This window comes from Acomys russatus, chromosome 17 (assembly GCF_903995435.1).
Source record: "Acomys russatus chromosome 17, mAcoRus1.1, whole genome shotgun sequence".
Classification (NCBI taxonomy): Eukaryota; Metazoa; Chordata; class Mammalia; order Rodentia; family Muridae; genus Acomys; species Acomys russatus.
Genome location: NC_067153.1, coordinates 60958882 through 60972293, shown reverse-complemented (window position 1 = coordinate 60972293; position 13412 = coordinate 60958882). Strand labels below are relative to the sequence as shown.

Below are 13412 nucleotides of genomic sequence, written 5' to 3'. Positions count from 1 at the left end.
TTCTAATTTCAGCATATAATGCTTCCTTTGTTGTGTCAGAACCCGCCCCCTCCCCTTTTTTTTCGAGGCAGGGTTTCTCTGTGTAGCCTTGGCTGTCCTGGAGTCGTTTTGTAGACCAGGCTGGCCTCGAACTCACATCGATCTACCTGCCTCTGCCTCCTGGGTGCTGAGATTAAAGGCATGCCCCACTATGCCCCAGCCAGAGGCCCCTTTTTATTAGAATTAGTGGAACTAAAGTTGAAGTCTTTAAAAAAAGTTGATTAGCTGGGCGTGGTAGCTCACATCTTTAATCCCAGCACCCGGGAGGCAGAGACAGGTGGATTGCTGTGAGTTCGAGGCCAGCCTGGTCTACAAAGGGAGTCCAGGACAGCCAAGGCTATACAGAGAGACACTGTCTTGAAAAACCAAAAATAAATAAATAAATAAATACATAAATAAATAATAAAGTTGATTAATTACAACTCAAATGCAAGTTGGTTTTGTTTCTAGAAATACTTGAGCTTTGTTCATTAGGTTTTTCACTTTATTTAAAACAAAAACAAAAACACCTCTGTGTGTGGTGGAGCGTGTCTTTAACACCTGCACTAGGGAGACAGAGGCAGGAGGACCGCTGTGAGTTTGAAACCAGCTTGGTCTACAAAGCCAGTCCAGGACAGCTAAGGCTACACAGTGAAAAACAAAACAAAAAAGCAGGGCGTGGTGGCACACGCCTTTAATCCCAGCACTCGGGAGGCAGAGGGAGGCAGATTGCTGTGAGTTCGAGGCCAGCCTGGTCTACAAAGCCAGTCCAGGATAGCCAGGACTAGACAGAGAAACCCTGTCTCAAAAACAACAAGAACAACAACAAACCAAAAAACACAAACAAAAAACCCACGAAACAAAACCCTGTCTCGAAAAACAAAAAGCAAAACAAAACAAAAGGGATCTATTTATTTATCGGTGCGTGTGTGCAGCTGTGGTAGCCGTGTGAGGTTAAGTGCAGCACCTACAGGCAGGCAGGGACTCAGCAGAAGCCAGAAGTCGTCACCTGATGTCTTAGAACTGGAGTTACAGGCAGCTGTGAGCTGCGTGAATATAAAGTTCTGGAAACAGAACCTGGTCCTTTGCAAGATCAGTAAGCACTCTTTACTGCTGAGCCAGCATTCCAGGCCTAAGTATCTGAGTGGCATCAGGTGTGATGGGCAAAGTACCACTGGTAACTGCGGTGTCATTCCTTTCCAAGTGTGTTCCGGGAATTAATCTCAATTAGCAGGGCCTGGGCTGCAAGCTCTTTTCCTCACTGAGCCATTTAGCCTGCCCCAAATCTCAAAACAGTAGTAACTGCCAAGACAGGGCAGTGGAGCTGGTGATACAGCTCAGAGGTAGAATCCTTGGCTATCCTTGGTTATCATGCACAGGGCCCACGGCTGCAAAATCCACAGATAAATAAATAAAACGTGAGGGAGGCACCGGTGGATAGATACCACCAATACACGCTGTAGAAATGTATTAAATGGTAAAAGAAATGTTTTGGTTTTTTTTAATGTTACTTAAAAGGGGCACGGTGCTTCAGAAGCTTAAGCAAGAGCCCGGGTGACTTGCAAGGCGTGGCTGGCGGCGAGCTCACCCGCGGCGACGGAAATGGCCTCGGAGGAAGCCGGGGTAGCGCCGCCTGCTGGTCCACGGCGACGAAGAGCTCGGCGCTCCGCAGCTGCCTGCAGGGCGTGGACCCCGCACATTCCAGAGAGCTTATTTTGCCCAAAGCAAGGACGTTAGGAGATAGGAACATAGCCGGAGTCGCCCTACTGCCCCCAAGAGAGAGTTAGGTGCCTGCTATCGTTTGGGAAGGCAGACTCCCTGAGGGCTTTAAAAAGAATGGATTTGATTTTTCTGATAACGTTGCTATTTTAGACGACTCTAGCGGAGAGTGGAAGACAGAACCGGATGGGGTCGGCTTTAATTTCATTTTATCCTGTGTTAATGGGACTTGCCAAATATTAAGAGGTTATAAGACAAACTTGAAAACATGAGCAGGAGATTGCGTTTTGAATGTGGATGCGCTAATCATTTCTGCCTGTCATATTTTATTCTAGGAAGGTTGCGGTGAGGTTTCTGAAGTCCCGCCTCCTCTCCCCACTTCCGTTTTCTCTTCACTCATTTGACAGGAGCCTCTGCGCTCCTCTCCTTAGAACACGTCATCATCATCCACTGGTAGAGAGGATTGTGGTACCACCTTTTCCCCCTATGGCTGAAGCCCGCAGAAAGATGACGGGTTGCTATGCGCCCTTGAGCCTGCCTGGTTGCCGGGAACCCTCCAGGATGACGCCAAACGCAACTTTTTCTGTGTTGCCTCTCATTAGGGAGCAGGTGCCTGCTGGTGCACAACCCCCCTGTCTTTCACATTATCCCATGATTAGGTCTTCCTTTGTGCCTTCCACTCACAGCGATTGCTGGTTTTAAGAATCTTCTGTGACTTCGTTTTACTTCTAGTAAGAGAATGAAAACCCAGAGATGGACACTTTGATAGAACACTTGCTCTTGAAATTATGCAGTTGACCAGGGCTGTCAGCAATTATCAGCCATCCGGGAAGGCCCCTGAGGCCACACTTCCGAGCTGCACTCTTGGGGAGGGGCAGGCATTGTCTTCAGCTGGGTACCCAAGCAGGTCACCGTGTTCCAATGAAAAGGAGCAAACGGTTTGTGGTCGCAAAGGCAGCCCGGGCTAACCCAGGGGGCCACAAAGCAGAACCAATAGACATGAGTGTGGGAAAAGCCAGGTCTACAAAGCGAGTCCAGGACAGCCAAGGCTACACAGAGAGACCCTGTCTCAAAAAACCAAAATAGAAAATAAAGAAAAAACAAAACAAAAACAAACCCAAAACCCGTAATCAGAATGCATTGTGTACCTGTAAGAAGCTGGTTTTGTTTGTTGGAGACAGGGTCTCATCACCTACCTCTGGCTGGCCTGGAACTCAGTACATAGAGCATGGTGGTATTTAATTCAGCGGTTTACCCATCTGCCTCCAGAGTGCCGGGATTAAAGGCACGAGCCACCACACCCAACTGTATGAAATGGTCAAAGAACAAATTCAGTAAAAGAAAAAAACACAGGTCCATTAAAAAGGAGAAAACAAAAGGAACGAAGGTGTTTACTGGGTCCCTGTTCGATGTGAAGGTTTCTTTTCCCACCACAGGCCATCTGTAAGCATCAATGATAGGTCTGTGACCACAACAGCAGTGCCAGAAAAACTGGAATTAGGAACTTAACAGCGAGCGAACAAAAAGATAGGTTAGTAGGTCCACTAGGTGAGCGGATGGGCTCGTAGCCCTCACACAGGGATCCAACCAGATGGGCACCAGGAGGTCTTTGTTTGGAGGACAAAGGGGGCTATTTAGTAACTTGTAGAGAATGGGGCAGGTCCAGGAAGATGTTGGCCATTTATCTGCAGAGAGGAAGGAGGGAGTACCTCCCTGTTACTGTACTGGAAGTGTCCTTCAGGGAGAGATAAGTGAACACAGTAGCAGAAAACATTAATACAATGTAGGCACACATCTCCCTGCATGACCCTGGACTATTGCCGCAACACCCAGAGGCAGTCCCTTGAGAGTCAGCTCTCGCAAAGCGGAGCCCTTCCCCGAGGGGGGGAAGGGGAGCCAGCTCTTCTTTGTCATTGAGAAGGGTCTCTCCCCCCACACCCCCACCTGTTCCCCCTCCACCAGCTGCTTTCCCCTCTTGGGGAGGAGATGGCAAAATAAATTCCTCACCCGTATGATCTGAGCCTTTAATCATTCAGAGCCCTGAACTCTGTGAAAAGCAAGATCCGACTATATTTAGAATTCTAACCTGCTCTGCGTTGTGCCTCTCTCCTTTAGCAGTGCAAAACCCAAGGCTTGGACTATGTCTAAGTCAGCAACACTCCCACCTTTTAAAAAAATGTTGATCTAAGTTTCCAGGCAAAATTTCATAAATGTGTCCTTTTGCCTCAAAAAATGAAATGAAATAGACGAAGATCGCCTTTAGAAAGAGGTGATTCAGGCTTGATTCTAAGCTGCAGCCGTGGGGTAGAAGTTGGAGAAGAAAGAGATCCTAGAGCTCTCAGCCATCACACTCTCATGTTGTTGCACTTGCAAAATTGATCAGGAGTGCAGGAGCCTAAGCTAACCTCAAGGGGGAAAAAAAACAAAAAAACAAAAAATGGTTATTCAAGAAAGACCTTTGCCAGGTGCAGAATGGGTGGCGTGCCTGTAACACCCAACTATTTTCTCTTTCACAATAAGGGATCTTTAGGGTTTTTTTGTTTGTTTGTTTGTTTGTTTGTTTGTTTTTCTTTTTTTGTTTGTTTGTTTGTTTGTTTGTTTTTCGAGACAGGGTTTCTCTGTGTAGCCTTGGCCATCCTGGACTCACTCTGTAGACCAGGCTGGCCTCGAACTCACAGCGATCTGCCTGCCTCTGCCTCCTGAGTGCTGGGATTAAAGGTGTGCGCCACCACGCCCGGCAGATCTTTAGGTTTTTAAATTTTTTATTTATTGTTTGTGTTAGAGTGAAACACTGGTTAGATATCTGGTCTCGGTGAAGGCCTAACATTCTGGCTGGGCTGAGTTCGGTCATTTAAACCGAAGGGCCAGCCCTAGGCCACCTTAAGCCATGATAGAGAGACACACACCATAATTTAATAGTTCTTTAATGAGATACTGTACTTTTTCCTTCCCAGAATCCATCCCTAATGCAGTAGCTTGCAGGGCTGTGGGAGCACAGCCATGTAATTATTATTCTGAATTATTTGGAAAAATATAATGTTTCCTATTCTTTCTTCTCTTTTCTTTTTGTTTTGCTTTGTTTTTGTTTTTGTTTTTTTTCAAGACAGGGTTTCTCTGTGTAGCTTTGGCCGTCCTAGACTTGCTTTGTAGACCAGGCAGGCCTTGAACTCACAGCGATCCACCTGCCTCTGCCTCCCGAGTGCTGGGGTTAAAGGCGTGCGCCACCATGCCGGGCTCTTCTCTTTTCTAAGCATGCTTTCCTTAACACTTTGGGCCCCCCACCCCCACCCCCACTATTCTGAGCTTCCAAAGTCTTTTTTTAAAAGCCTTCCTCCCCACCATGTGAAGCTCATAACTGACCTGCCTTGCTTTTGTTTGTTTGTTTTTCTTTTTTTTTATATATTATATGAGGTTTATTAAGTGATCACGGGGAGAGAAGGAAAGGGGGGAGGGGTACCCCCAGAGAGAGAGAAACAGAGACAAAGAGGAAGAGTGAGAAGAAGAAGAGAGGAGAGAGCTGCTTGGTTTTTTGAGACAGGGTCTCTCTCTGTGTGTAGCTTTGGCTGATGCTTTGTAGACCAGGCAGGCCTTGAACTCACAGTGGTCTGCTTCTGCCTCCCAAATGCTGGGATTACAGGCATGCGTGACTGCGCCTGGCTTCTTTTCTTTTAGTTCAAATGAAACTGCCCTCGAGCTTCCGCTTGAGTCCTTTCCTAAAGCTTACGCTCCTGCGGCCACAGAGGGCTTGCAGACGGGAGGACAAGTGGGCGGGGCTCGGTCTGTGCTTCCACCTTCGCTTGGGTCCTGGGCTGAGCATCCCTGCTGAGCCTGGGGAAACTGGCGCCCCCTCTGGCGGTTCTTAGTCTCCGTGACAAAATAATTTAGGAATCGGTTGGGAAGATGGAGGACAATTTTATTAGAGGTTAAAACAACTGTCTCAATGACACTTGCCTCCTAAGAAATCTCTTCAGTATGCGGAGGCAGAAGCAGGGGACTGTCTGTGAATTCGAGGACAGCCACGGGTACACAAAGAAACTCGGGGACGGACGGGGGGAAGGGAGGAAGAGAGGAAAGGAGGACCGGACCGGGAAGAGGAGGAGGAGGAAGAGAAATATCTTCTGTCTAAAAGGGAGCTAGCTCCCTTAGCAACACCCCCTTTTCCCATTACCAGATGCTTTTCTTATAAAAGTCCCCTGAACTGAGCGTGGTGAGGCTGTACACTCTCGATCTCGCGTTTCAAGGACATCCTGGCAACAAGGTAAAACCCTGTCAACAGAGGCGGGCGTGGTGGCGCATGCCTTTAATCCCAGCACTCGGGAGGCAGAGGCAGGCGGATCGCTGGAGGTTCAAGGCCAGCCTGGTCTACAAAGTGAGCCCAGGACAGTCAAGGCTACACAGAGAAACCCTGTCTCGAAAAAAAAAAAAAAAAAAAAAAAAAAAAAAAAACCCTGTCAACAAAACAGAAAATGGTAGAATGCTTGCAGTGCAATGCAGGCAGCAGAGTTCAATTTCTAAATGCCTCAAATAAACAAATAACACAAAAACAGAAGACAAATGAATAATAAGAAAATAAAAATAAGAGGGCTGGAGAGATGGCTCAGAGGTTAAGAACACTGACTGCTCTTCCAAAGGGCATGAGTTCAATTCCCAGCAACCACATGTTGGCTCACAACCATCTATAATGAAATTTGTACACATAATAAATAAATAAATCTTAAAGAAAAAAAAAATATGCCGGGCATGGTGGAGCACACCTTTAATCCCAGCACTCGGGATGCAGAGGCAGGCAGATTGCTGTGAGTTCAAGGCCAGCCTGGACAGGACAGCCAAGGCTAACACAGAAAAACCTGGCTTGAAAACAAAACAAAACAAAAAAAGAATTAAAAAAAAATAATTTAACATTGTCCCTTTAAACCATGTGGTGGTGGCACTTACCTTTAATCCCTGCACTTGGGAGGCAGAGGCAGGACTCAGGACTCTGGATCTCTGAGTTTGAGGCCAACCTGAAAGAAGAGACAAAAAGGGAGAGAGAGAGAGAAAGAGAGGGGAGGGGCAGAGGCAGAGACAGACAGACAGACAGACAGACAGACAGTCAGTCAGTGTGTTCCAGGCCAGGGCTACACAGAGAAACCCTGTCTCGAAAAACAAAACAAAACAAATGTCCCTTTAAAAGAAAAGCATTCCGAATTGTTTCTGAACTAAACCTGGAATTGAGGCAAAGGGGTGTGGCTTAGGCCTCAGGTCTCCGCCCTTCTGCTGCCGGAATGATTCTTAGACCAAGTCCAATTGTGGCTTCATCTCTTGATGGCTGAGGTGGTCTGGTTTTTTTTTGTTTTTCGTGTTTTTTTCCGAATTGTAATTTTGGTTTGGGGCTGGCTGGAATGAGTTCACACACTCTCTTAAAAACACGTTCTGTGGGTTAGAGAAAGCCCTCTGAGCTGAGAGGACTAGGCAATCAGCACAGGTTTAGTCCCTGGAAATCCACACACCACCCCCCAACACCCCAAATCAGGCTGTTTCGTGAGTGTTTCGGCTCCTTAATATCGTTCTTAGGACTTCACATGCCTGCTCAGTATCCAGCTGTATTGTGTTCTCTGAGAGCCTAAGAGCCCTGAGCAGCTGTCCACAGCTGCCCCACCTCTCAGGCAACCCTTGATCAGCCTGGATAGCCCTCAGGGAGACCCTGCAAAGAAAGGCTCCCTTTCACGTCAGGCGCAGCTAGAACAAACAAGCAGATGTCTCAGGCTTTTTTTTTTTTTTTTAAATATGGAACACTTTATGAATTTGCGTGTCATCCTTGCACAGGGCCTATGCTAATCTTCTCTGTATCAGTCTAGTTTTATAGTATATGTGTTGCCGAGGTGAGCACCAGGCTTATATTTTTAGTTTTGTAATTAAAAGAAAAATTTGATGAACCTGACATTGGGTGTGAACAATCATAATTCTTTCTTTCTTTTTTCTTTTTTTCTTTTTTCTTTTCTCTTTTCTTTTTTCTTTGTGTGTGTGTGTGTGTGTGTGTGTGTGTGTGTGTGTGTGTGTGTGTTTCAAGACAGGGGTTCTCTGTGTAGCCCTGGCTGTCCTAGACTTGCTTTGTAGACCAGGCTGGCCTCAAACTCACAGTGATCCACCTGCCTCTGCCTCCAGAGGGCTGGGATTAAAGGCGTGCGCCACCACGCCCGGCTGAATACTCATAATTCTACCTTGGGTAGGTTGATGGCAGTTAACCTACAGTGGGGTTAGCAAAGCTTTCAACTGCAGGGTCCCAAGTTCCCAAAATATGTTGACTCATATTTTAAAGAACTTTAAGACCGGGTGTGGTGGCGCAGGCCTTTAATCCCAGCACTGGAGAGACAGAGGCAGGTGGATCGTTATGAGTTTGAAGCCAGCCTGGTCTACAAAACGAGTCCAGGACAGCCAAGGCTACACAGAGAAACCCTGTCTCGAAAAACCAAAAAAAAAAAAAAAAAAAAAGAACTTCAATTTAAAAACCAAGAGCACACAGTAGGTATCCAAGGAATTCATGCATTAGCCAAGAGTTAGGGCAATAGCCAGGTGTGCTGCCCTAGCCAGGTGTGATGCCCTAGGCAGGTGTGCTGTCCTAGGCAGGTGTGCTCTCCTAGGAAGGTGTGCTGCCCTAACCAGGTGTGATGCCCTAGGCAGGTGTGATCCCCTAGGCAGGTGTGCTGCCCTAGCCAGGTGTGCTATCCTAGGCAGGTGTGCTCTCCTAGGCAGGTGTGATGCCCTAGGCAGGTGTGCTGTCCTAGCCAGGTGTGATGCCCTAGGCAGGTGTGCTGTCCTAGCCAGGTGTGATGCATTAGCCAGGTATGATGGCTCACACTTGTCCTCCCAGCACTCAGGAGGCAGAAGTAAGAGGCACACGCCTTTAATCCCAGCACTCAGGAGGCAGAGGCAGGCGGATCGCTGTGAGTTCGAGGCCAGCCTGGTCTACAAAGTGAGTCCAGGATGGCTAAGGCTACACAGAGAAACCCTGTCTCGAAAAACCAAAAAAAAAAAAAAAAAAAAAAAGAGTTCAAAGACAGCCTCCACTACTTGCAACCATCTTGAAAGAAATTAAAGCAACTAACAAAAGCATTAAAAGGACAGTGGATGTGGGGCTGGAAAGATGGCTCAGTGGTTAAGAGCACTGACTGTTCTTCCGGAGGTCGTCCTGAGTTCAATTCCCAGAAACCACATGGTGGCTCACAACAATGTATAATGTGATCTGATGCATACTGTATACATAATAAATCTTTTTTTTTTTTTTTGGTTTTTCGAGACAGGGTTTCTCTGTGTAACCTTGGCTGCCCTGGACTGGCTTTGTAGACCAGGTTGGCCTCGAACTCACAACAATCCACCTGCCTCTGCCTCCCGAGTGCTGGGATTAAAGGCATGCGCCACCACGCCTGGCTAAATAAATCTTTTTCAAAAAATTTTTTAAAAAGGCACAGTGGCCGGGCCTGGTGGCGCACGCTTTTAATCCCAGCACTCGGGAGGCAGAGGCAGGTGGATCGCTGTGAGTTCGAGGCCAGCCTGGTCTACAAAGCGAGTCCATGATGGCCGAGGCTACACAGAGAAACCCTGTCTCAAAAAACCAAAAAAAAAAAAAAAAAAAAAAAAAAGGCACAGTGGATGTGCTCCAATGCTGAGTGTAGGTCACGCTGTCCGCAGTGTAACTCCACATTCATCGTTAACACCCAAAACGTACTAAGTACTTCTCACTCCCATATTTTCTCACTTAGCAGCTCAGTGCACTTCCCAGGGTGACGCTGTGGGGACTCGTTGAGGCGGCACCTGGAGAAAGCCACACGTTGCTATGACCCTTATTTTATAAGTGACAAACACCACACAAGCCACACAGAACCAGCAACCATGCCAGCTGTCATTCACCAGTGCCTGGAGTTTAATTTCATTGTTGCTGTTGTTGTTTGTTTTTTCCTTTTTTTTTTGTTCTTGCATGTGTGTGGGTTTTGTTTTGTTTTGTTTTGTTTTGTTTTAGACAGGGTCTCCAGTGTGGGGTAGACTGGCTTCTTCGGTCTCCCAAGGGCTTGGACTCCAAGCATACATGACTGTGTCTGATCTCCAAGAGCTTCCTGGTTCCTAATCAGGCCCATGGCTCCATTCACTGACCAGCCCCTGTGAGCCGCACCGGGAAGTCTTGCATCTGAAACACTATCCTGAAGAGTGCAAGCATGGCTCTGTACACTAAGTTCACGATCTTTTCCTGTGCTACCTCACGTCACTTTCACAACAGCGCTTTTGTGAGTCTATTACTAATACCTCACGTGTAAGGAATAAGTTACTGCAGAGTGATGGGTTAGCTCCGGGGAGGCGAGGGGGTAACAAAGGTGCCGAGGACAGAGCACCTGCCCTGGGCCTCTCTCTGAGCTACAGGGCTGATATGGGCCCCAGCTACTTTCTGTTCTTATATGTTGTTAGTAACACTCCAGCCAGGCATAAAGCACATGCCTGTCCCAACCTGCCCTGTGAATACAAACCCAGTTAGATGCTCACTTGTACCATGAAGTCATGTCAAGGGCACAGGCAGGAGGTTGAGGTAAAAACAAGTGGAAAGTAAGCGGCCCCTGACTTGAGCTATGCAACAGCTAAAGCAATGACATGTAAACATCTCTGTGAAAGGAGCTCCATAAGGTACAGAGAGGAGAAAAGCAAGTCAAACAGAAAACACAAGCACAACATGGCATCATTTCTGTTCTTTTTTTTTTTTTTTTTTTTTTGGTTTTTTCGAGACAGGGTTTCTCTGTGTAGCCTTGGCCATCCTGGACTCACTTTGTAGACCAGGCTGGCCTCGAACTCACAGCGATCCGCCTGCCTCTGCCTCCCGAGTGCTGGGATTAAAGGCATGCGCCACCACGCCTGGCATCATTTCTGTTCTTAAAAGTCATACAAAACAATGACACACTTAATGCACGTAAGTCCGTGACCAAGGAAGGAGAAATGTAGAAAGTGCTGGCTCTCTGGGCAGGGGACCCAGCTAGAGGTAAGAAGATGACGTTTATTAACATAATGGGTATATAAAAGAAAAGAAACAAAGGATGAGAGTGGAGGACCAGAGACTCAATCAGAAAAGAAAAGATCAAAATAAATAAATCTAATAGATAAAAAAAGAAAAAAGAAAAGATTACCCACACACAGTAAAGGAACTGGCCCAAACACACCATGCTGAATGCTGTATCCATAGAGACTGATGGGCCAGAACACAGATGTCAGGTCAGCATCTTATCATCAATTCCCTGGCTTTTAATATTTAATATTTCTTATCGCTACTGGAAAGGTTCTGACATCCTTAGCTCTCGGAACCAGACCAACCTGGACTGGAAGGCGGCCTGACTGGGTTTCTTTGTATTGCAACTACTGAGTGGAGAGAGTAGAGACAGTCTGCACAGAATGCTGTGCCGGTCAAATGGGAAAACAAGCAGACAGTAATATCAAACTCCAGGAAGTGGGACATGTGAATTCCAGCCTGGCTGCTTACCCTCTCCCTGTCCTATCCCCTCTACTTTACATACATTTTTCTTTTACCTTTAAGATATCTAAATGCACTGGACATGGTGGCGCACGCCTTTAATCCCAACACTCGAGAGGCAGAGGCAGGTGGATCTCTGTGAGTTCGAGGCCAGCCTGGTCTACAAAGCAAGTCCAGGACAGCCAAGGCTAACACAGAGAGACCCTGTCTCAAAAAACAAAACAAAACAAAACAAAAAAAAACCAAAACAAACAAACAAACAAAAAAACCAAAACAAAAACAAAAAAAGGATTTCAAAGATAGAGGAACACTAATATCATTGGTATAAATCAATAAAAAGAAATAAGAACCCTTCAAAAGAACCAAAATCAATGATATATATATTCAAGACAGGGTTTCTCTGTGTAACCTTGGCTGTCCTAGACTCACTTTGTAGACCAGGCTGGCCTCGAACTCACAGAGATCCTCCTGCCTCTGCCTCCCAAGTGCTGGGATTAAAGTCATGCGCCATTACACCCAGCTTCAATGCCGTATCTTAAAACTAAAATATTTTAAGATTCAAATAAAATTTCAAGAAAAAAAAATGAGAACCCACTCATAACATCAACAGCATGCACACAGCGCTATGAGCAGCAGCATGCACACAGTGCCATGAGCAGCAGCATGCACACAGTGCCATGAGCAGCAGCATGCACACAGCGCCATGCACCATGAGCAACAGCATGCACACAGCACCATGAGCAGCAGCATGCACGCAGCACCATGAGCAGCAGCATGCACACAGTGCCATGAGCAGCAGCATGCACACAGCAGCATGCACACAGCACCATGAGCAGCAACATGCACACAGTGCCATGAGCAGCAGCATGCACACAGCGCCATGAACAACGGCATGCATGCAGCACCAAGAGCAACCGCATGCATGCAGCGCCATGAACAGCATGCATGCAGCACCAAGAGCAACAGCATGCACACAGCACCATGAGCAACAAACAGCATGCACACAGCACCACATCCAAGTGACACATGATGTCTGTTTCAACCTCACCTTTGGAACAGACCCAAGCGTTCCTCTGCCTTTGCTGGAGGTGCATGAATTTAAAAGAGCAAAGCGATCTGAGGATTTCTGGTGAAGTAAATGAGAATCCACAGAGACACTCTACACTCCTGCTTGTGAAAGGAGCTGATCTGGAGCACCCAAGCCCTGGAAACACCCGCCGCCGCCCCCCAGCTCCTCCACCTCATTGACCAGGGCTGTCGGTCCGAGCTGGGGGTCCGGTGTTCACTCTCTTCACTCTAATTAGATTTGACAGATTGCTCTTTCTGGCGTGACGGGCTGTTGCCAAGACCACAGAGAGGAGATGGGGCTGACCTTGTCATTGTGCCCTTGGGTTGGGAGCCCCTTATGCCAGTCAACAGAAGACAGAAACGCATCCACAGCAGTTTCCAGTCTGTTCCCTGCCTCCCTCTCTGGCTCCCCACAGCCTGGGTTTTCTCGTCCTCAACTCTGAGAAGCTGGCCTCCTGGGTAGCCTTTGGGAGTATGGCTCAGTGATACTCTGTATTGTTCATAGTAACACTGTGACCTTTGTTTTTCCTGCAAGCCTGTGAAACGGGGTAAGTGGCTACATTTTCCTCCCTTCACTCCCTTTCCCTCCTCTACCCTCCCTCCCTCTCTCCTTTCTTCCTTTCTTTGTTTTACCAGGGCCTCCCTTATCTCAGGGTTACTCTGAATCTGTAGCTGAGGGTGGTCTTGAACTTCTGATCCTCCTGCCTTTTGCCTCCCAAGTACTGGGAGTGTGTGCACCATGCCCAGTTTTATTCAACACTGAGGGCCTAACCTGGGGATCTGACAAGCTAGCTAAGCACTCTTCCTACTGTGCTAGCCAGCGTGCCCAGGCTGCCCAGGCTGCCCAGGTAGCCCTGGCTACCTTGGAACTTCCTACGTAGACCAGGCTGGGCCTATTCACCTACTCGCAAATCTTAAAGTGCATTCTCACTGAGCCCCGCCCCCCATGTACAGACTCCGGGGAGGACATCGACTCATCGTTTGGAGCAAAGAATCTGAAGAGCCAAGGGAGGAGATGCAGCTGTACCGAGGAACCGCCCGACTGTGGGGGGCTATAATGGAGGGGAGATGTGTGGTGGGTTTTCCTTGGTTGAGGTTCGAGTGAGTAAACAAAAAATCATAG

At 47.4% G+C, this 13412-nt stretch overlaps 1 non-coding gene across 1 annotated transcript; it reads right to left on the bottom strand.

Annotated features, from left to right (window-relative positions):
- Positions 1–7497: 7497 nt before the first annotated feature.
- LOC127201930 (U6 spliceosomal RNA) lies at positions 7498–7606 on the bottom strand. Its single transcript, XR_007832265.1, has one exon. It is a non-coding gene; the product is annotated as a U6 spliceosomal RNA (small nuclear RNA).
- Between the last annotated feature and the right edge of the window lie 5806 nt (positions 7607–13412).